Source organism: Ceratotherium simum, chromosome 28 (assembly GCF_057802395.1).
Source record: "Ceratotherium simum simum isolate JZ-2026a chromosome 28, ASM5780239v1, whole genome shotgun sequence".
In the NCBI taxonomy this organism is placed as follows: Eukaryota; Metazoa; Chordata; class Mammalia; order Perissodactyla; family Rhinocerotidae; genus Ceratotherium; species Ceratotherium simum.
Genome location: NC_141927.1, coordinates 421,961 through 445,350, shown reverse-complemented (window position 1 = coordinate 445,350; position 23,390 = coordinate 421,961). Strand labels below are relative to the sequence as shown.

Sequence of the window (23,390 nt, the reverse complement as noted above, 5' to 3'; positions counted from 1 at the left end):
TTGGTTCCCATTCTGTGGGTTGCCTTTTTACTCTGTTGATAGTGTCTTTTGATGCACAAAATTGTTAAATTTTCATGAAGCCCAGTTGGTCTATTTTTTGTTGTTATTGTCTGTGCCTTTGGAGTCACATCCAAGGAATCATTGTCAAATCCAACGTCATGAGGCTTTTGCCCTATGCTTTCTTCTAAGAGTTTTATAAATTTAGGTCTTACATGTGGTCTTTGATCCATTTTGAGTTAACTTTTATATATAGTGTTAGATAAGGTCCAACTTCATTCTCTTGCACGTGGATATTCCGTTTCCCATCACCATTTGTTGAACAGACTGTCCTTTCTCCGTTATATGGCCTTGACTCCCTTGTCGAAAATCATTTGACCGTATCTGCGAGGGTTTGTTTCTGGGCTCTCTGTTCTGTTCCATTGGTCTGTATGTCTGTCTTTATGTCACTACCACACTGTTTTGATTATTGTAGCTTTGTCATAAGTCGTGAAATCAGGGACTGTGATGCCTCCAGCCTTGTTCTTTTCAGGATTGTTTGGCCATTTGGGGTCCCTTGAGATTCCATATGAATTTTAGGATGGGGTGTTATGAGAGGTTCAGGGATTTGATCAGAGATGTAAAAGAAACTTTCCACTCCAAACAAATGGACTGAAGGTATATTTTATTATATAGAGGATAGTAAAGGCGATAGTCTGCAAACAGATCTGAATAGGTCAAATAATAAGAGGGAAAAACACCAGCTCGATCGGAAAGGGAAACACCAGATCAACTGAAGGGAAATGACACAAGTCAACTGGAAAGAGAAACACCAGGTTGACTGAAAAGAGAACACATCAGATCAATTACTTCACAATAAATCAATTACTCACAATAAATCAATTACTGACAACATCCACGCCCCACTGCCGGGAGAGTCCTGTCAATCGACATGGCTGGGCGGGGATCACACGTCCTGGGCAAGGTGTCCCTTCCACAGGTGGAACTCTCACCAGGCCTCGCTTTCCAGCTGTTTATATAAGCAGTTACAGAGTTTACAGAGCAAGCATTTAGTGTTTCCATGCACAAATGGTTATCAGTGGCGTACGTGCACTGAGCCTCCCGGCTATCATCCCAGCCTGGCAGTTGTGTACCCGCATTGTTTACCCTGGTTATCATCCCAGCCCGGCACAGATGGCCAGTCTGCCCCAGGCTGTGGCGCCCAAAGGGCCTTGAGATTTTTATACATTGCAACTATCTCTGTAGGAGAAGGGCCAGTTCCCACCATGCAGAAAGCAGCTTTTATATTTCTTTTTGTGCTGGTGGCTGTAGGTCAATGGAGCGGCCAAACATGGCTGTACTCATGTCAAGACATGGGGTGTTTTATTTCTGCAAAAAAAATCGTTGGGATTTTGATAAAGATTTAGATAACATTGTTTTGAGGGCTTTGAAATGTCCTATAAATGTACTTTTTTTTTGCACTTCTCAACGTTATGCTTGTGAGGTTTATCCATGTTGATATGTGTCTTAGTGTACTCACCTTAATGCAATATAATATTATGTTGTATACATATATCGTCATTCACTTATTCTCCTATTAATGGATATGCCAAGTGTCAAACAATATTGCATGTATATTCTCAACTATGTCTCCTTGAGCTTGAGTGTGAGAGTTTTTCTAAGGTATGAACCTCAAACTGGAATTGTGGGGTCGTAGGGTCCTCAGGGCCATGGAAACCCCATGAATAGCAGCAGAGCCCTGGCTGATATGGCACCAGAAGGTGAAAGGATGGAGCAAAAAGACTGGGCAGGGTCAGCTCTGCTGTGCACAGCATTGCTGGGAGTGGGAATCAACTCAAGGGCACTAACAACAAGGGTGTGCACGTCTTCGTCTTTATGAGATGGTATCAAACTGGCCTCTACACTGGTTTTACCAGTTTACACTCCCACTGACAACATCCAGAAGTCACAGATGATCTATGTGCCCTCTGATGTATCCCAGGGTTTGTCCCTCCAATGTATCCCAGGGTTTCTTAATCTCAGCGCTGGTAACTCTGAGCTGGATGATTCTCTGTGGGGGTTGTCCTGTCACTGTAGGATGTTGAGCCGCATCCCTGGCCTCCACCAAATAATCTCAGTGCACCCCTAGTTGTGACAACAAAAATGACTCCAGATGTTGCCAAATGTCACCTGGGGGAAAATCACCCTCCTGAGAGCTACCGGGGTGTCTTAATTCTTGTCAACATCATGTCAGTGACATCACTGTTGTCGTAATTGTGTCTCTAATGATGAGGGGGACTGAGCGTCCTGTCGTGACTCTCAGCCTTCGTGTTTCCTCTCGTGTGACTCTCCTGTTCATAACTTTTGCCCATTTTTCTATTGAGTTGTTTGGTTTATTCTTATTGATTTGTATATTCTTCAAGTGTTTTGGATACTTATCTTTTGTTAGTTATTCCAATGGTCTTTCTGCACCAAAACAATGTTCATAAATTCATCCTTATAAAGATGGGAAACATAAAGCATATAGAATTAATAAAACTTCACATGTTTTTAAATAGATGAGCTTTAAGAATCTTTGGACGATTTGATCTTTCAGCCTTAAGCAAGAAGAAACAATTTTTTTAAATTTCTCTCTGGCTTGGCATCTTTTAAACTTTGTACTCAAGTTGTGCTGCTAATGGGGGATTGTTGTCAAGATTTTGGTTGAAATCTACCACAATTTTGAGAAAAATTATCTCGAAGATTTTTTTCCTGAAAACATTAACTAATGAAGTTATTAATTAACCCTAAAGTGTTAAAAGATTTTTCTCACTGTAAGCATTATGGTTGGGTTTTAAAAATAAATTTCTTTTACTCCTTTCAACAAAGATTTATTGAGGATAGGGACCGATTCTCGGTAGGACACCATAGATATTGTAAAGTTGAGCAAAACAAAGTCTCCACGTGAGCAGTTTATAAGTAGTTGGAAAAAAAGCACTGATACAAATAACTAGAACAGCAGAATTTAACAGCTTGTGAAAAAAAAAAATCCTCGCCTCCAGCCACATGCGTTTCTTCAGGAAACCTTCCCTGTGCACGATGGTTAGTTGAGTCCGCCCTGCGGCACGTCCTGGTCAGTGGAGGGGTCAGCGTGTGCGTCCCAGGGAAGCCAAGGCTGTTTTTCTGGCTGTGAAGCTGCAGAAAGGTTCAAGAAGCGGAGAACTTCTGACCTAGCCCTTGAAGAACAGGGAGATTGTCTTGGGGAGGAGAGGGTCAGCGTTCCGGTCGGCACACGGCTTCACATATGTGCCTCGTAGAAACAAGCGTGGCCTTGAACGGGGCAAAGGCTGGTGGGCGGCGAACTGTGCCCTCGGACCCTCGACGGCAGGACTCCATCAGCCCCTTGAAGCTCCCTTCCCTCATCTCCCAGGAGATCATCACATAAAACTAGTCAGTGCTATAAAAATGCCAATTCTTGTGTGATTTTGAAGAGAACTACAGAGAATGCGTGTATCCTAGTCCTTCCCCAGTTAAAACTCAAGATGCTGATTCGTTATCTGATGATGACAGAGCTGCAGCCGCCGGGGGCGTCGCGGGGCTCCCTTGAGTCAGGAAGACGGATCTAGGCTCTCCCCCTTCCCTCCCTCTCTCTGTCCTTCTTTCTCTGTCTCTCATTTAGAACCTGCAGACAGAAAAAGAAGAAGTGCCTGGCCGGCTAGTGTTTCAGCGTATTGGACGCAGGCATCACGGAGTTCGTTCTGCCCTGGCTTTGAGTGAGTGTGAGCGGGTTAGTCTCAGCTGACTCTGGAGACTGTCGTGACACCCCGGGCTGCGCCCTGGAGCAGCGCTGCACTGAGAGGAGCCGCACAGAAGGAGGCGGGAGGAGCAGGGAGAGGCCCCCGCCACCAGGAGCCCTGGGCTCGCAGGCGTGTGCAGTCTGAGTCAGAACTGAGAACAGGTAAGAAGCAAAAACTACGAGGAATTTGATGGGGGTTTTATGGGGGGTGGGGCTGGGTGAGTATTATTGTTTTGGTTATGTGTTTCTTTTCAAGGAAAAAATACCAAACGAGATTCCCTTTATTTACATCTTGGCTCCGTGTAGAAGGCACGGGCGTTCCTGTGCCCTCCCAGTAAGCTCGTTCCTCTTTCCGCGCCTCCTTCCCACTTCTTCAGTAAGTTTGTCATAAATGTAATTACCAGGGTGGAGATTTGGGGACTGGGGAAGAACTTACAGAACTTTGTGAGAGTGTAGACCTATTTTATTACACCCCTGTTGGTTCACAGTGGGAGGATCAGGGCTCGGGGATGCTCAGAAGTTTGGGGGGCCCCAGTATTCACATTCGGCCTCCTGACTGGCCAGGCACTCTGCACGCCACCGAACCCTCCCTGGTGGAAGCAAGGCAGTGTCCATCGACAGATGAATGGATAACAAAATGTGGCCTGTCCGTACCATGGAATATGATTCAGCCTTGAAGAAAATTCTGAGACACGCTCCACACGGAGGAAGCTTGAGGACGTTACGCTGAGTGAGATAAGCTGGACACAAAAGGACAAATACTGTAGGATTCCTCTTATATGAGGGACCTAAAGTCGTCACAGTCACAGAGACAGGAAGTAGGTGGTGGTGCCAGGGGCCGGGGGAGGGGACGGGGAGGGAGTGTTTAATGGGACGGAGTTTCAGTTTGGGAAGATGGGAAAGTTCTGGAGATGGACGGTGGGGATGGTTGCACAACAGTGTGAATATATTTAATGCCACTGAACTGTACACTGAAAAATGCTCCATTTTATGTGTCTTTTACCACAGTGAAAGAGCAGCCCCTTCCCACCGTCTCCTCCTCTTCCTGCAGCGCGTGTGGTGGGAGGAGGCTGGAGGGTTGGATTGTGAGTATAAAACCAGCCTTGGCAGCTCCTCACCCAGCTCCCCCAGGCTGTGAGCTCCGCTTCCCAGGGATGAGTTTGGGTGGTTAAAGCCCCCGCACTTCCCTCCTGGTCACAGATCTCTGTGTCTGTCCCCCTCCCCAGCTGCCAGGGGCTGGGGGAGGGGATGGGGAGTGAGTGTTTAATGGGGACAGAGCGTCAGTTCCAGGCCCATGTCCATCTCCCCGCCTTTCTCTGAGCAGCCTTCTTTTCTGAGCGTGGGATCTGGCGTGGCCGGGTGTAAGGACCACACTGCCCTTGCCTGGGGTCTGCTCGGCTTGCCCAGGGAGGCGAGCTGGTGAGCCAGGCCTCATGCAGCTGGTCAACGCGAGGAAGACACAGTCTTCTCACCCACCAGCAATTTTATTTGGGCAAGTTATTGCAGCTCTCTAAACTCACTTTCCTCATGTGGAAAAAAAGTGGCAGATCATTATCCTCCCTCAGAAGGCTTTGTGGGAATTAAATGAACTAACACAGGTGCAAATGCCTGGCCCGTGGAAGACGCACAATTAAAGTTGGTTGAAAATACCGTATGAAATTGAGGTTCTCAGAGGCACGAAAAGCTAACTTCTCCTATCTAGGGGTGAGAGGAGGAAGAACTATCGTTTATTCAAGCATATTATGTACTTGGCCCTTACAGCCTACAAGGTAAGTATTATTATCTCCAATTTGCAGTTGAGAAAGCTGAGGCTCAGAGAGGTTGGGTGAATTACCTAAGGTCACACAGCCAGTAAATGACCAAATATAGACTCAGACCTGGGTCTGCTGTGTCCATTGTCTGGTCTTCCTAGGAATCATGACCGTGGCTGACACCAGGTACCCCACAATACTTCTGTCTCTGTCCAGCTGAAGCCCTAGAACGCAGAAGCGTGGCCCACCACAGAGGCAGAGATTGTGTCAGGCACCCTGCTGAGTGCTTAGTAAATATTCAGCTGAGGTATACTCTCCTCTGAAGCAGAGCGAGGGTCTTGTTTCAGGAGAGGGGCCTGGCTTGTCCTGGAAGAGTGTTTACTCTGAAATTATCCCGGGAGCCTCATTTCTCAGCAGATGTCGCTGTGCTCAGAGCACCTGACTTCCCTTTTCATCTGTGTCTTGTTTAGTTTTGTAATGTCACTCAGAACGGCACTTTTGAGCCCAGTCGAGGCTCTGCAGCTGCAGTTTTGTTTATGTCTCAGAACTGGATTGATAAGGACCTCCTGACGTGAAGCCACACCGAGCATAAACGCCTACGGCAGCATCAGAAGCAGCCGCATCCTGCTCTGCGACGGCAGAAGGTGCAGCCGGCCAAGGAGGACGGAGAGGCCGGAGGGCTTTGGAAAAGCTGTCCCGGGTCCTTCTCTTTCAAGCTGTGCTCAAGTCCTCGGTGTCTGGCTCTCAGAAAAATGCTCAGAAAATGGGCTTTTCTAAAATGTCACAATTTCTAAACAGACTCAGACCTAATTACAGGGGCCGGTATATTGAACTCTGCAAATAGCATTGTGCAGTCTCTCTTTACGCTTCCTTAAGACAACCTCAAAACCAGGCAGCCTTCTTCCCTGAGAAAATCGTGTGGAGAAGGCCACGTGGACGAGGAAACAGTTCGCACGTGTGAAAGATTCATGCGTGTGGAGGGAAACAGTGAAGTGTGAAGTGCATTCCTAGCGTAGAGGGGATGGAAATGGAATAAAAGTCATATTCGTTGCCACAAAGAACAAAAACTTCTTTAAAACACATGACTGTGATTTTATGGGACAGAAAAATCTGGACCATTTTTTTGAAATGGCATTTTTGCCGCAACCCCGAAGAATCACAGCTTCTTAGCCGAAGGTGAAAACGACATTGCGTAGCAGAGAACCAAGGCCAGTAGAAAAGGTAAGTCAAGGACTCCTGAAAACACCAGAAACAGGCTTAAAATCATGCGCCAGTCAGAAGCAGGTTGTGCACGCATCTGTTACAGTGAGGGTAAGTTCCTGTCTAAAGGTGGTGTCTGCGTTCTGTCCTTTGTTATTTTTTAACACATTGTTGAGGTGTAGTTCGTGCTTTTACAGTTTACAATTCAAAGGGTTTTCGTATGTTCACAGAGTTGTGCAACCATCAATGAATTTAGAACAGTTTTACTCCCGCGAAAAGAAACCCCACACCCTACATCCACTCATACCTTATTCCCTCCACCCCCGGCAACCCCTAATCTGCTCTCTGTCTCTGCAGATTTGCGTGCTCTGGACATTCCATATAAACGGGATTGTATAGTATGTGGTCCTTTGTGACTGGCTTCTTTCACTTAGCATCATAGTTCAAGGTTTATTCATATGGTAGCATGTGTCAGTGCTGCATTCTTTTTTATGGCTGAATAATATTCCATTGTATGAATATTCCACATTTTATTTATCTATTCATCAGTTGACAATCACTGGGTTGTTTCCACTCTTTGTTTGTTATGACTAATGCTGCTATGAACATTTGTTTACAAGTTTTTGTGTGCACGTGTTTTCATTTCTCTTGTACATATACCTAGGAGTGGAACTGCTGGGTCATATGGTAACTTGACGTTTAACATTAGGGGAATGTAGACTGTTTTCCAAAGTGGCAGCCCTGTTTTACATTCTCATCAGCAGTGTGTACAATTTCATTGGTTTTTTATCTCAGTGGTTCCAATTTCTCCACATCCTTGTTGACACTTGATGTTGTCTGTCTTTCTGGTTATAGCCATCCTAGTGGGTATGAAGTGATATCTCATGGTGGTTTTGATTTGCATTTCCCTGATGGCTAATGAAGTTGAACATCTTTTCATGTGCTTATTGGCCAGTTGTATGTCTTCTTTGGAGACATGTTTATTCAAATCCTTTGCTAATTTTTAATAGGGTGTTTTTTCTTTATTATTGAGTTCTAAAGGTTCTTTATATAATTTGGATACCACTCCCTCACTAGATATATGATTTGCAAATATTTTCTCCCACCCTGTGGGTCATCTTCTTACTTTGTTGATGGTATCATTTGCAACAAAAAAGTTTTTAATTTGAACATACTACAATTTATCTATTTTTTCTTTTGTCTCTTGTACTTTTGGTGTCAAATCTGAGAAACCATTGCCTAATTCAGGGTCGTGAAGGTTTACACTTACGTTTTCCTCTAAGAGTTTACATTTTTAGTTCTTACACTCAGATCTGTGGTCCATTTTGAGTTAATTTTCGTGCATAGTTAAGGAAGGGGCCCAACTTCACTCTTTTGTATGTGGATACCCACTTGTCCCAACACCATTTATTTAAAAGACTGTTTTTTCCCCTTTCAGTTGTCTTGGCACCCTTGTCATAAATCAAGTGACCGTAAATATAAGGGTCAGGCTGAGGAAGTTTCCTTCTGCTCCTAGTTTGGTAAGTGTTTTTTTATTGTGAAAGGGTGTTGGATTGTGTCAACTTTTTTCCTGCATCTATTGAGATGCTCTTGTGGGGTTTGTCCTTTATTCTATTAAGAATACAGAGTATTACATTGATTGCTGTCAAACCAACCTTGCATTCCTGGGATAAATCCCATTTAGTCACCTTGTATAATCCTCCTCTTTATATATTGTTTTAATCTGTTTGCTAGTGTTTGGTGGAGAATTTGTGCATCAATATTCATAAGGGACATTAGTCTATAGTTTTCTTCTGTTGTGATGCCTTTGCCTGGTTTTGGTATCAGGATAATGCTGCCCATAGAATGAGCTGGGAAGTGTTCACTCCTCTTCTAGTTTTTGGTAGAGTTTGTAAAGAAGTGTTGTTTCTATCAACACTTCTTTAAATGTTTGATGGAATTCACCAATGATGGTCTCTGACCGAGACTTTTGTAGAAAGTTTTTACTTTATTAATTTAGTATTTTTGCTTGTTTTAGATCTATTAAGAGTTTTTATTTCATCTTAAGTCAGTTTTGGTAGATTGTGTTTTTCTAGGAATGTTTCTGCTTCATTTCACTTTGCTGGTGTACAATTATTGATGGTATTCATTTATAATCCTTTTTTATTTGTATAAGGTCATTATTTTTATAAGATGTCCCCTCTTTTTCCTGATTTTGGTAATTCAGTCTTTCTCTTTTTTCTAGTCAGACTAGCTAAAGGATTGTCACTTTGTTGATCTTTTCAAAGAAACAACTTTTGGTTTTGTTGATTTCTCCGTTGTTTTTCTATTCTCTATTCCATTTATTTCTGCTCTAATCTTAAGTATTTCCTTCCTCCTGCTGGATTTGGGTTTAGTTTTCTCTTCTTTTTCTAATTTTTAAGGTGAAAAGTTAGGTTACTGATTGAGATCTTCTTTTTTAATATAGGCATTTATAGCTATAGTTTTTCCTTTGAGCACTGTTTAGCTGCATCTCAAATTTTAGCATGTTGTGCTTTCATTTTCATTCATCTCAAGAATTTTCTAATTTCCCTTGTGATTTATTCTTTGACCTATTGGTTATTTAGGATGTGTTGTTTAATTTCTACATGTTTGTGAATTTCCCAAATTTCCTTCTATTATTTATCTCTAATTCTCTTGTACTCAGACAACATACTTTGTATTATTTCAGTCCCTTTAAATGTACTGAAGTTTATTTTATGGTGCACCATATGGTCAATCCTAGAAAATGTTTCATGTGTACTTGAGAAGAATGTGCATTTTCCTGTTTGGGAAGAGAGTTCCTGTTTGGGATGGAGAGTTCTGTAGATGTCAGTTAGATCCAGTTGGTTGAAAGTATTGTTCAAGTCTTCTATTTCCTTGTTGATCTTCTGCCTATTTGTCCTATTGAGAGTGGGGTATTGACGTCTCTAACTATTGTTGAATTGTCTATTTCTGCCTTCAATTATATCAGTTTGTTTCATGCATTTTGGGGCTCTGCTGTTAAGTGCATATAGGTTTATAATTGTTATATCTTCCTTATGAATTGACCCTCTTATTGTTACAAAATGTCCCTCTTTAGTAACATTTTCTGTTTTAAAGTCTATTATTTTTTCTGTTAATATAGTCTTTCCATCTGTCTCATGGTGGCTGTTTGCATGGTATATCTTTTTCCATTCTTTTACTTTCAATCCATCTGTATTTTTTTAATCTGCACTGGGTGTCTGTAGACAGAGACCATATATATATGAGACCCAGTGTACAGTGTAGGTTCAAATATATATATATGATTATATATTTTCCTTTATCCAACCTAATAATCTCTGTCTCTGAATTGTTCAGTTGATTCCCATTTAATGTTATTATTGGTATAATTGGATTTACATCTACATTATGCTTTTTGTTTTTTATACATCTTTTTTGTTCCTCCATTTTTCCTTTACTGCCTTCTTTCATGTTGAGTGGGTATTTTCTAGTACAACAGTTTTTATTCCTTTAATGACTTTTTTTTTTTTTTACTATATTCTTGAGTTATTCTCTTAGTGGTTGTTCTAGGGCTTACAATATACATCTTAACACCAAAATCTACTTCAGATTCATACTAACCTACTACCAGTGAAATACAGAAACGTTGCCCCTATACTCCATCCAGAGAATTATTTTGTGCTATTATAGTTATACATATTACCTCTATGTCATAAACCCAACAGAACATTGATATAATTATTATTTTACATATCTTAATCTCTTCAGGAAGCCGAGGGCAGAAAGGAGAGCAAGTGTGTATTGGTACAGGTTTTTCTATTGAACTCCTGATTTACCATTCCTGATTCTCCATTTCCTCCTGTGGATGTGGTGACCATCTCTGCCATTCCCTTTCTCCAACACAGCTTTGTCCTGCTCACCTCCTGTGTGTAGCTATTTTCAAATGTATTGCATTTCTATATGTTTTAATCTAAATCATACAATTCTGTACATTATTTCATGCAGTTGTGTTTTAAATCAGTTAAGAGAAGAAAGGGGTAGAATTGTGCCCTTGCACTGTCTTCATAATTATCTCTTCATACCTTTACCAACACTCTTTGTTCCATCATGTGGATCTGAATTACTGTCTGGTGACACTTGCTTTCTCCTGAAGAACTTCCTCGTATATCTTAAGGTGATTCTGCTAGCAACAGATTCTCTTACTGTTTATCTGGGTATGTCTTATTTCACTTCCATTTTTGAAAGATAGTTTTGCTGGATGTAAGATTCTCGATTGAGGGCTTCTGCTTTTGGTGTGGCAAGTGTATCCTCTCAGTGCCTCTGCCCTTCTTTGTTCCCGATAGCTCAGCTGTTGATCCTGTTGGGGCTCAGTCGGATGGGGCTGCGTGAGGAAAACCCGGGAAAGTTCCGAAGCTGCCCCACGTCCTGCTCTGAGTGCTCCTGAGCTGGTGCAGCCTGGCGCTCGGGACAGCTTTCCCGCCCCCAGGGTGGACTGTGGTCCAAGAAGGGCCCTCCTTGGCTGGCTTTTTCCCTGGTTCTCTCTCTTAAACTCTGGACTGGCCTGCTGTTTACTCATCATTTCTAGTATCCTGGAGCTGTAAGCACCTTCTCAATTGCTCCCAGCCAAGGTCTCCATTGGTTCTGACACCTTTGTGCATGGAATTCTTCACAATTTGTTCCAAATAATATCCGTCCCCTTGGGCAGAGCCGTGGAGCTTCATCATAACAGTCTGCCTCTGCCTGGCAGAACTCCTGGGCCCCTGAACAGCACTGGGGCAGGGAGGGGCCTGCTTTCCCTAGAGTGGGCCCCCTGCTCCATGAGTGCCCTCTGGGGCTGTGGGTGGTGGCAGGCCCTGGTCCTTTCCCCTTGCCCCCCCTGGCATGGAACCTCTGCCCTACAAACACTCTGGGGCGGGGGATAGTGTGCCCCAGTGTTCTTGGTCAGCTGCGCCTGGGGGCAAAGTCCACCCTACTGGAAGGGGGCTGTGGGGGAGGAAACTGGCTCTCACTTCTGTGCCCACCAGGAATAGAATTTCTGCACCAGAGGCTGGGAGATGAGAAATACAACTGGCCTGCCCTCCCAGGGGAAGCCATAGCCCTGGACTGGGACCTGGGCTGGGAACCCCTGTCTCTTTACCTCATCTGTACGGGGTGGAGTCCTGGATTAGTTTCCCTGAGACGGACTCCGGGGAGCGGGGAGGGAGCAGGTCAGGCTCAAATGCAACAGACTCACTGTTCCTACTGAGATTTCGTAGATTTCCCTGAGTGAATGTGTCTCCGCTGGCTCTATGCCCTTAGGACGATTTCAGAGACTTTAGATGATTTCTTAAATAATTGTCTCTGTCAAACAATTGTTTTTTGGGTGTGCTCCGCACTCCCAAGGTCAGCAGCTCTGTCCTCGCCTTTGGAACTCCCGGCTGGGCATGCGCCATGAGGGGTCGCTCCTCGTGATCCATCTCGGTGGACACACTCCGGCCTCACCTTTTCAATGACCAGGGCGGGGATTTTTAGGATTGTACGTCGTCTAAGACGCAGAATTGAGCACAATTTTTGTGGTTAACGGGGAGCACTTGATCTGTTCAGGCGCTGCCCAAAGCACTTTGCGTGGAGTAACTTGGCCGTCTCCACCACAGGCTCAGGAGGGGCACATTCCCACACCCGTCCAGTGGCCAAGGCCTGGAGGTGTTGACCAGCTCGCCCAGGTCTCTGAGTGCCAGGTGGCCGGGCTCCCTGGCCACTGCGTGACCACCGATGGCCTCGGGCTCCAGCCCCTCGGCAGGCGGCCTTCACAGCCGGGAGGGGGCAAGGAGGCCGTGGTGGGGCAGACCGAGGGCCATCTTGGTTCGTGGGCTCAGTCAGCACGGATCTGTCGAGCGCCCCACATTCTGGGCACTGCTCTTGGTAGTGAGAGCTGATCCAGTGGGACACTGAGGCCCGCCGTCGCGGAGACTGCTCTCAGGAGACACGGCCGCTGAGGCACGGGTGCATTCCGGGGCAGGGGCAGTGGTGCAGGAGGAAGCCAAGGCAGGGCAGGGACAGGACAAATGGGGGACGTTAGATACGGGGACGGGAACGGGAGGCCTCTCTGAGGAGGCGCAGGCAGCAGGTCTGACGCCTCAGGGATCTCGGTTCAGGGAACTGGCCCAGCATCCAGGAGAGTTCCCACTTCCCGTGGGGCCCTCTCATCAAGGCATCCGCGCCCCTCAGAGCAGCGGGTCCCTGAGACAGGACCCAGTGCCTTCAAGCACGGGCTGAGAGCTGGTCGAGCAGCGCCCAAACTGACCGCGCACCGAACCCGACCCTGCCTCCCCTGAGCCTATCTCCTAATCTGCAACACTGGAACAACGTTCCCCACCCTGTGGTCACTGATGGGCTGAGACAGACCAGACTCAGGAGCCGGAGTCCCCCTCGCCCCGTTGTGTTCTCTCCTCTGACCGTTGGCTCCCACTCCCTCTCAGTCTCTCTCTGTCTCTGTCTCCGTGTCTCTCTCTCCCTCTCTCTGTCTCTCTGTCTCACTGTCTATCTCTCTCTGTGTGTGTTTCTCTCGGTGTGTCTCTGTCTTTCTGTCTCTGTCTCTCTGTGTCTGTCTCCCCCTCTCTCCCTGTCTTTCCCTATCTCTGTCTCTGTCTATCTCTGTCTCTATCTCTGTCTGTGTCTCTCTGTCTCCCTCTGTCTCTCTCTGCCTCCCTGTCTCTCTGTCTCTATCTCTCTCTGTGTCTCTCTCTCCCCCTCTCTGTATTTGTCTCTCTGTCTCTCTGTCTCTCTCCCTGTCACTGTCTCTGTCCTCTCTTTGTGTCTCTGTCTTTCTGTCTCTCTCTCCCTCTCTCTGTCTCTCTGTCTCTGTCTCTCTGTATATCTCTGTCTCTCTGTCTCTGTCTCTATCTTTCTGTCTCTGTCTCTGTCTCTCTGTATCTCTCTTCCTCTCTCTCTTGCTTTCTCAGTTTTGCACTCTCTCTCTGGCTCTGGCTTCATTTGCTTTTTCAGCTCCAATTCCCTAATGAATGCACTGTGGTCTCTGTGTGTCAGCTCCAAATTCTGGGAAAGATGCTCTGACCATCCCCACCTGGATTAGTTGTCCAGCCCACATCCATCATCTGCAGCTAGAAGACAAGCCCGTGTGGGATTAGCGGAGGGCTCTGCTCAGCTGTGGGCGCAAGCAGCTCGCAGAGGAGGTGCTGGCTGCCCCTCGGCTGCAGTAGCTGGTCCTGGATGAATTCACGCCCCCCTCCCTCCTGCCCTGCCTTCATCCCCCAAACAAATATGAAAGTGAAATGCTGCTGGGACTGGTGCCAGCAGACAGTACGTGGACGTAGAGAAACCGTGGGTAATCGTCGTGTTCTCAGCATGGCTGTACTTCTTAGGGTGCAGAGTTTCTTTAACTTGCACCTTACGTTTAGTATCTAGGACCTAATCCATAACTTACCCATACGGGGTAAAAAGCATCAGACACAATGTGCTCTTACGCATTTCTGGACATGACATGAAACTAATGCCAACAGGGCGTCTTGCCAGGTGAGAATGAGTTGTGCGTCTCCCCTGGCAAACCCCTGACGTTTACTTCTTTAAGAAAACCACAATCTAAGTCACCTGGAAAGTCTCAGCCTTGGTCCTTAAAGAGGATCATTGTCTTAGCTTCTTTCTAATGCTGCATATTCACTAAAGAGAAAGTCTAAACATTGACAGAAAGCAGGAGTTGGGATTTGTAACAGGATGTTCTATCGGAAGATGAAATGCCGTTTTCTGTCTGTAAGCACACAGGTGACAGCGGTGTCCACTCCGTCGTTTCTCTTACTTCTCACCTGGGTAAACTCCAGTGCAACAGAAAATACGGATCTTTCCTCTATAACCACAACGCTGACTGAGTGTTGCCGGGATGCCACTTCACGTTGTTTCCATCAGCGGGGGCGGTCAGCACACACGTCTCCCTCGGGCCCGTGGGGAACAGTCCTCGCATTTGCCAAACGGCTGGCTGAAGCCCGTTACCACAAAAGTCGTAGGCACCATGTTTTGGGCACTGCCTTTTGCAGGAGTGGCATCACCCCATTTAATCCTCGTAGAGATAAGAGCCGCCCCAGATACAACTGCAGTAGCTGGCCTTGTCATTATCTTCATTTTTATGACAGAGGAAATGAAGCTTAGCAGGACAAATCTTAGTTATCTTCTTCTCCCCAGCGGTCGGCACCTATCTGTGGATCAATAAATGGTGAATTTAGATGAAGACAATTGATCTCTCTCAACCGGCTATTCCTAGGAGTCCCAAGCAGATCTAAGACCAGTAAAACAGGAGGAAGGAGAAAGGTGCCACTGAATTGACTCGTAGTGCCGATTCAGCCATACCAGCTCAAAACGGAATTTGTCTTCCCTCAACTTTGATTTTTTTGTGTAATGAGTAACTATCTTAGGAAAGACTAAGGAACACGGGATTCAGTGATCGGTTAGCCCCACAGGTGAAGCAGAACTAGGACTTCCAATGACCAGTGAGTGATCTCAGACTGCTGACAGCCTCACCGTTTATCCACCCAAGATGGCGTGAATGCAGGCATCGCGCTAGTCCTTCTGACTGGTCCCTGCAAGCCCACGGCTCAGTCGCATCCTTTGTCCCTCTGCTAAGAAGTGTGACCTCCAGGCGTCTGCTCCTTGGCGTCACGCAGCTGAGGAACTCCACTGGCGGGGTGGGCTGCCTCCACACTGCCTCCACCAATCATGAAAGATGCCCTCTTCAGATTAACCCATCTCCACGTCCGCCATAGTGCCTGGCACAGAGCTGGGCTCAGGAAACGTATGTCGGATAAGTGAACGAATGGACCGAATGGGCAAATGTTGACAGGACGCTCCTTCATACTTACTATTTAGTCCTACATGAAATGCAAAAGGAAAATAAACCCTGGTCTTTCCACGAAGAACATAGAATTTGGAAGGGGACACATGACAAACGCACCCGACCGTCAGCCTTGCTGACACTGTTACCGCCCCCAGCTAGTGGATGTAACCCGGCACCACCTGGGTTTCCCCACACCTGTCGAGACAGAGGCAAAGGTGACGGTGGAGCTGGAGTCAAATGGGGCACACGTGCGGGTGTTAACACGCTCCCTGGACTGGGATTAAATGTCTGCGAACGTAGGAAACCTCCCCAGATGGTGTTGGCTCAATGGAAATGAGCGTTGGTGATCCTTTGTCATCTCTGAAGGGTCTGGTCCTGAGTCTCAAAGGAAATGGGTTTCAGAGGGTCTGAGCTGTGCTGCTCTGTATCCACCCCTCAGGAGGGTTGAGCAGCTGTGTGCAGGAACCCAGTGGAAACAGGCACACTCCACCACTGCCATGGCGGGGCAGCCGGGGATTGGAGACAGCGAACGGGATCCTCACAGAGAAATATAAGATCTGGAATCCAGGTTTTCAAGAGTAAACGGCCTGTCATTTTCAGGTGATTCCAGTGCAGAAATGAGCTAGTTCTCAACATGGACTGAAAGGTTGTCAGTGTTCTTGTTTCCGTTACCGTCACGGCCATCCTGTTATCTGTACGTCGGTAATGGTGGTACTTCCTGAATATCCCACCAGAGACGGAGGGCAGGTTCACATGGACGGGATGCCCTTCTTCCAGGACACACCTACCTGCCACTGCCTCCTCATCGCCTGTATTTCTGCCCTTGATTTAGGCCTGCTCCCTGGTAGCTGAGCCAGAACCAACCCCAGAGGGATCCGGGAGCCAGGAAGGGCCCGAAGTCCTCAGTGACACACGTGACTGAAAGTGACAATTCTGAGGTTGACACTGTATTTGCTAAGAGCCCTTGGGAGACAAGTAGCCTGTCTGGTCCTTGTTTCCGTTTGTCAATGGAATGGCAATACAGTTTTTCTAAATTCCTAGGGGTCACAGGAGAAGTAAAAACATCGTTTGGCCTGTAGGACCAGGGCCTCAGTGCACCTGCCCTTCATCCCGAGACATGAGACAACGAGGCTTTGAAAGCAAGCCCCAATCGGTTGTCTGAACTAGCAGGAATCTTCTCATCAGAGCAAAAGAAATGAATGACTACGTGGATTTGGTCGTGCGGAAGATAAGCTTCCCTGTAACTAACGTGTCTGTAGTGAAGTACTTGGTAGACGTTTGACAGAAGAGGAGATGACCAGTAAATCAGCTCAGCCCAGGTTTAGAATGTTCAAACCAACTGGGACTTTATTCAACTTTGGGAGCCTTCCACAAAGGAACAAAGGCACAAGAAATGAAGGCGGTGGACAATCTCGGCCAAATATTTCGTGATTCTTTCATTCATCAGTTTTGACCAGGATTTTATCACTCATGTATCTTTGCATATTGTTTCGTTTATCCATTCCCTAAATTGAGTCTCATAAATATTTAATTTCTCTTTAAAAAAATTGGGTTGTCTGTAACACTGTATGATCTCACTCATATGTGGAATATAAACCAACACATGGACAGAGAAAACTGGACTGTGGTTACCAGGGGCAGTGGGGGTGGGGGGTGGGGGGTGGGCACAAGGGGTGAAGGGAGTCATATATATGGTGATGGACAAACAAAAATGTACAACCCAAAATTTCACAATGTTAGAAACCATTAAAACATCAATAAAAAAAAAAATTTGGTTGTCTGTATATATAGAATTCAATCAATTAGGCATTCTTATAACTTAAATTTTCTCACATAAGACTAATACATTTAAAATATACCTTTGGTGCAATATTTTGGCTATACCTTATGAAAAATGCTCTAATTCACATTTGGAATATTGTCCACTTCATACACATTTTATCTGTATAATGAGGTTCATAATTCATCCTTTAAACAACGTTTCCACTGAGTGCATTCTATTTGTATTATGCATACATACACACAAACACTTTGCTGGTCCACAGATTCCATTTACTGTCATCTCATTTTAAATAAAAATTGGAAATTAAATGAAAATAAATATTTTTACTTGGATGAGTGAACATTAATGAAAGATACAACACATCTGCAAAGATGTTAATCACCCGTGGAGACACGGCTTTGAATAGCTAGGTAACGTCTTTCAAACGCGCTGGTTGTTTGCTCAGACAGACGACTGATTCACGTTGAAGTGCGGGTGCCTTCACTTCTCACCCCTGTGTCTTAACAGTAGACACTGAATCGAGCTGCTTTTGTGTTATTAATTCTACATTACAATTGCCTTTGAGCCCTTTTGTGTAGAACAAAAAGCTTGTACCATAGGCTGAAAAGATCAAATCTGGCTTATCCAAATGACCTCCATTGATCATGGTGTTTTTGCTCTTCTGTCTTCTGATCATAAGAAATCAAGCTGAAAGAGAAAAAAATGATGATAAAACAAAGCTTCTTCTATTTTTTGAGAGTGAATGTCTGTGCTGCAGGGGTGTATTTATTTTGCACATCTGTTGGGAATAGTGATTTAAATGGATCAGGAAAGCTTCATTCCCGAGACTTTCGGTCATGGAACAGAAGTTCACGGGTATAGACGGGTCTTAGCCTGATGCTGCTGTGCAGTCAGAACCCTTCACGCCCTTGATAGCAAACTTCACCCAGGCTGCTTTGAGAAGCTTGGAGGAATTGCCTACAGCAATGAAGGAGACATTCCCCAAATCTTCACTCAGCAAATGATGCCTACCCGTCCTCCACGACTCAGCCCCTTGGAGTCTGTGGGACCACGTATGTTGTGTGGCCTTGTCTTGTCATTTCGGGCTGCTATAACAAGAATAGCACAAACTGAGTGGCTTAAATAACACACATTTATTCCTCACGGTTCTGGAGGCTGGAAGTCCAGGATCAAGGTGCCAATAAATTCGGTGTCTGATGAGGCCCTCTTCCTTGTTCATAGACGGCATCTTCTCACTGTGTCATCACATGGGGGCAGGGGCTGGGAGCTCTCTGAGGTCCTTTAATAAGGACACTAATCCCATCATGGGGGCTCCACCCTCATGACCTGATCACCTCCTAACACCATCACATCGGGAGATTCAGTTTCAACATATGGATTTGAGGGGACACGATCATTCAGTCTACGGCAGCCTTGGACAAGTTGTGGGTTCCTACTTTCTGAAACCGTGACGTGAGGGGACTGGATGGGAGGTCTCTGGGAGCCCTTCCCTATTATCCCATCATTTGATGGCCGCGGGGTTACTCTGTGTCTTCAGGAATAGCAGAGGCCAGGAATCCCACCAAATCATGGTTCCTGGTAGTCGAGACCAGTTAGCTGCCAAGACTACAGCACGTGGTCAGTTAAAACTTAATAAAATTAATAAAATCAGCCATCTGGTGGCATCTTCATGATAAAGGTACTGTATCTGTCACTTGGTCGGTGACTGTGGGCTGGAGACGTTCTCAGTGCTTCACGTCTGTCCATCGTTGTCACCTTCAAAATAACCCCATGGAGTTGTGACCATGATTTTCCACATTTTGCAGATGAGAAAATTCATCAAGCAATTTGAAACATCATTAACATCTTCTTCCTTTTTAACAAACTGCCAGGAATAAGTAGAGAAGGAAGTTGACGTGAACATGAATATCAAGAGGCAAAGCCACGGATCTCATTGTGTCTCTTCTCAGTTGTGGCTCTCCAGTTCTGAGCTTTCCCGCAGGTCGTCCAGGGCTGGTGATGGGTCTTACGCATGGCGACTGTTACTTGGGACTCTGTGCTAAAAAATAGTGTCCCTGGAGTAACACTTTTGCAGGAAATCTGAGATCCTCCACACTGGGCATTTCACCCTTGGGCCTTACACAGTAATTGCTTGTCCCCATCTGGACAGCATAATTCTACCAGCAAACTGCATTTTAGATTAAAGGATGTAGGGTATTCATGGCATGATTTTAGTCTCCAATAGTCATTCTTAGGTCTAGTTATATAAAAAGAAATTCAAATAAAATACATAGCAGTTGAAACATAGTTTAGCTTGGCCCACAGAAAACAAAAAAATCATTTGTCTCCTAGGTTAATATAAGTCTACACATGTCACCCTGTCATCCCTGTTTTCTCAAAAGTCACTTTGGGACACTCTATGTCCCCAACTTGAGATTACTTTTCTTGTGTCTTTTTGAATCAAACGAAAATGTTGGGGCCCACCCCGTGACCTAGCGGTTAAGTGCGCGTGCTCCGCTACTGGTGGCCCGGGTTCGGTCCCGGGCACGCACTGACGCACCGCTTCTCCAACCATGCTGAGGCCGTGTCCCACATACAGCAACTAGAAGGATGTGCAACTATGACATACAACTATCTACTGGGGCTTTGGGGAAAAAAAAAAGGAGGAGGATTGGCAATAGATGTTAGCTCAGAGCCGGTCTTCCTCAGCAAAAAGAGGAGGATTAGCATGGATGTTAGCTCAGGGCTGATCTTCCTCACAAAAAAAAAAAAAAAAGAAAATGTCTTTTGTAACGCTTGTAGGCAACGTCTAGAATTTTGCAGTTAGATAATCCTCAATCTTTACAAACAGAGTCAAACACAGAAACATCTCTAAGTCAGAGGTGCTAACACCAGTGGCTTTTCATATCAGGGCACCCAAGAGGATGGAAAAAATAATAGACAGAGCTTAAAGTGTGGGGTATAATGACACTTGTTCCTAGGTAAGTTAGCAATTAACTTCCTTTGAAAATCTATTTAAAGATAAAGGAATTGGTTTTCACAACAATCGACTCCAGTCTGTTTGGTTCTGGGCTGTCAACATGAAAATCTACTTGCGGTAGTTGGATATGTACTTAATTGCAAGGCCTTTTATTTTAGGAAGTGATGGCCCTGCTTAGCGCTTTTTCTGTTGGGAAAAAGATGTTATGGTGTTTTGGTAACTGGATAATTTTTGGAGAGAGGTTTTGCGTTATTTTTAAAGCATTTTCCAAGCAGATACTGGTTCTACACAAACACGAATCCACCAGAAAGTTAAATAAATTAGATGATCCACCTCTGTTTTGTTGACAGGAACGGACCTATTAATTTGCCACCTGCAGACAAAAGTGTTGCTAAATGTTTGCTGCCTTCCATTAGAGACCAAATCATTAGACTAAGAAGGCACAAATAAATCTCAATAGGATTATCTCCTTGATACACCCTCTTTCATCCGCTAATTGATTTACACGTCCTGGAAACCACACAGCTCCGCAGTCAAAGAATTCATAGAACATGACTCTAACGACAGACCTTCAGCCCACGGCCGCCCAGGCCAAGGCTTTGTTGACAAACTCGGATAAGCGGAGGGAGCGGCATTGAATTCTCTGCTCTATTTAAGGGGCTGCAGTGAGTCCTCACAAGAGCCCTGTGAAGCAGACAGCGTTACCCCCCTGGCAGTTAGGGCGCTGAGCCCAGAAGGTCCGAGTGACACTGAGAAGCAAAGAGCTGGTAAGGGTGGAGCTGATGGGACAACCAACCAGCCTTCTGGTCACCAGCTCTGCTCTTGCAAACCAGTCAGCCATTGACAAGTCCCTCGTCTGAGATTTTACCTGCACCATTAGTGTTTGTATCTTTAAGGACAGACGGAGAAGATTAACCTTCACACAAGCCATTCAAACACCCTCCACATGTGGCTTTGCACGGCAAGTTTTTCCCCACAAGCTGATCAAGGTTAATATTTTACTGATTTTAAAAAGAATTTGCTTTCTTGGTGTACTGTTTCACTATAAGCAAAAAAAGACTTAGTGCGAAGATATTGGGAGGGTGGTTCATGGAGAGACCAGACCCACAGCCCAGGGAGGCCACGGGGGTTGTTGGTGAGCACTGCTTGCCCCCACATGAGCCCAGGACACTGCAACGGCCTTCAGACCCCCAGCAGGGTGCTGCCTTGACCCCTGACCAGCAGGGTCAGCCCTCCTTGTCCCCTGCTTCACTCATCTGCAGAGTCACGTCCTGGCAGGACTAGGTCACGCCTAGGGCACGTGCACACACCTTGCTGGGGGGCGTCCCCGCCCCAGGCCACCTGGTCTGGGGAATTGCCTAGAGGGAGGAAGGAGTTACCTGTCGCTAGGTGCACAGGAGAAGCCAGGCTTGGAGTCTGACCTGACTTGGTAACCAAGACAGGTGTCTGTATGTAATTATCATTTTGTATATTGAAAGGCACCAGAAAAGAAAAAGTGAAGGCATTAGCGCTTATGTTGTGTTTGCTGTGCACCAGCTGTGTTAAAAAAGCCACTTCAGTTAATCCCGGACCAACCATGCTAAATACGCCAGAGAGGGGTGTGTGCCTGGGACCACCAGCTGGTAGGTTGTACAGCCAGGTCTCTGCGACTTTCGTCACTGGCTTCCGTTAGCTCTGTAGTTACCAATGAAAGCAGGGCATCATGGGAAATGTGTTTACACGTAGGAGACGAGACGTGCGTTTACTTCCCTTCTTCAGAAACTCCACCAAAACCACAGTCACAGAATTCTCAAAGCAAAGGTGTGTGTGGGGAGAACACTTCCAGTTTCTGGTCTGACGTGTAAGGAGCTTGAAGGTCGTTACTCCTGTCCTGACAACGGTACAAACCCTGAACAGGCTGAAAATCAACAACTCTTCCTAGATCCATCAGAAAATTGACGGGAACTGCTGCCTCCAAAATTGCAGAGACAGACAGGTGGACACAGAGAATCACACTCACCAGGGCATAACTTGCTGCCATACGCAGCCCCAGGGTAGGAAGATTTAAATGTAGTTGAGGAATTGCTAAAACTCAGCACAGATAAGTTCGAGGGTTACAAACTCCTAGGGCCAATTGTGGGGTGGGCCACACATTAGTTCATGAGTTTTACTTCCAGGAACCGTACCAGGTTCTCACTGTAAAGATCAGAGAAAAACTCCGTCATGCTTTCAGCAGGGGGAGGAAAAAATAGCTATATTGAAACACATGCAGAACATTCTGTTTTATTTTGGTTTTTTTCCATTTTTGTGTTTTTAAAGGGAAACTATTTTACCACAGCCTAACCAACCTGGGGGAAGGAAAATACCAAACTCCAGCCCCTTCTGGCCTTCCGTGGGGGAAAAAGAAATACCCAACCTTGACAGCCTTTCTGTCTCACCTAAACTGAGCAGAGAACAGAGAGGCCCTTGTGAGGGTCACAGCCCAGGGCACAGGCTCACTAGAGACTGAGACCAAATCACAGGACCAGAGAAGGCTTCCCCTCCCCAACGCTTCACCTCCACATCAGTAGGGTTCCTGTATGACAACAGGAAAATAAAACTGAAAGAACTAAATGTCTCAGACCTCACTTGAGTGTCTAGGGAAGATGAAAACAAGGATACCACAGAAGACTTTAGCCTCTGACACCAACAGCTACAGCAAACAGTAAGCACAGACTAACTGCTGGTTAGAGAAACATAAAATCACACACAAAAGGACTAGTTACTTCAGTTCCTTTACCCACTGCATCATGTCTGACTTAGAACAAGAAATTACAAGGCACACTAAGAGTCAAAAGACTCAGTTTGAAGAGACAGAGCAAGCATCAGGACCAGACTCTGATATGGCAGAGACGTTGGAATTATCAGAGCAGGAATTTAAAACAACTATGATGAGTATGCTAAGATCCTTAATGAAGAAAGTGGACAACATGCACAAAAAGATGGGTAATGTAAGCAGAGAGATGGACACACTAAGAAGGAATAGAAAAGAAATGCTAGAAATCAAAAACATCATAACAGAAATGAAACATGACTGTGATGGGCTCAGCAATAGACTGGACACAGCCAAGGAAGGAATCAGTGAGCTTGAATAAACTTCCAAAATTGAAATGCAAAAAACCCTG

The 23,390-nt window shown here is 45.6% G+C and overlaps 2 long non-coding RNA genes across 3 annotated transcripts in view; both read left to right on the top strand.

Moving 5' to 3' along the window:
* Nucleotides 1–2,649: 2,649 nt before the first annotated feature.
* LOC147913284 (uncharacterized) overlaps nucleotides 2,650–23,390 on the top strand; it is a 36,498-nt gene continuing 15,757 nt past the window's right edge. For both annotated transcript variants that reach the window (XR_015548778.1, XR_015548777.1), the window contains exon 1: nucleotides 2,650–3,913. This is a non-coding gene — a long non-coding RNA (uncharacterized LOC147913284). The remainder of the gene's footprint in view (nucleotides 3,914–23,390) is intronic.
* LOC147913285 (uncharacterized) lies at nucleotides 4,012–17,150 on the top strand. The gene is made up of 5 exons (XR_015548776.1): nucleotides 4,012–4,127; nucleotides 4,316–4,569; nucleotides 4,760–6,723; nucleotides 8,141–8,222; nucleotides 14,436–17,150. It is a non-coding gene; the product is annotated as an uncharacterized LOC147913285 (long non-coding RNA).